General features: G+C 40.9%; 1 non-coding gene across 1 annotated transcript; it reads right to left on the reverse strand.

Annotated features, from left to right (window-relative positions):
- Positions 1-18: 18 nt before the first annotated feature.
- Positions 19-125, reverse strand: LOC122432134. Its single transcript, XR_006266752.1, has one exon. It is a non-coding gene; the product is annotated as a U6 spliceosomal RNA (small nuclear RNA).
- Positions 126-482: the final 357 nt, after the last annotated feature.

Below are 482 nucleotides of genomic sequence, written 5' to 3' on the forward strand. Positions count from 1 at the left end.
CCAAAGCCATGAAGTTGAAGCTGGATTCAAGATTTCGTGAATTTACATGTTGTCCTAGTGCAGGGGCCATGTTAATCTTCTTTGCATCATTGTAATTTTAGTTTAAGTGCTGCCAAAGCGAGCACACCGTAACTGCTTTCACGGGAGTTTTCTCTCTCAATCTATGAGCTTCCCGAGGGCAGGAGTTGGTCTGATCCATTTCCACCAACCTAGCACTGCCTTGCATGGCACAATGGAGATATCTGACTAGTGCTGGTTAGATGAACAAATGAATAATGAATGGATGACAATTGATGAGATGGATTGAATTCTATCTTCTTGGGACTTTTCTTTATGGGGTAAACCTCAAAGTTCTTTTCAAGTATAAATATAAATACTATGCAGAAAGAATCTCCAGAAATAACAACGATGTAGGAACACAATGGATCACTTGCTCAGTGGGTCTGAGAAGGTTGATGTTCAACCGCTAAGTCATGTCTGAC

The sequence above is a fragment of the Cervus canadensis genome, chromosome 30 (assembly GCF_019320065.1).
Source record: "Cervus canadensis isolate Bull #8, Minnesota chromosome 30, ASM1932006v1, whole genome shotgun sequence".
Lineage (NCBI taxonomy): Eukaryota > Metazoa > Chordata > Mammalia > Artiodactyla > Cervidae > Cervus > Cervus canadensis.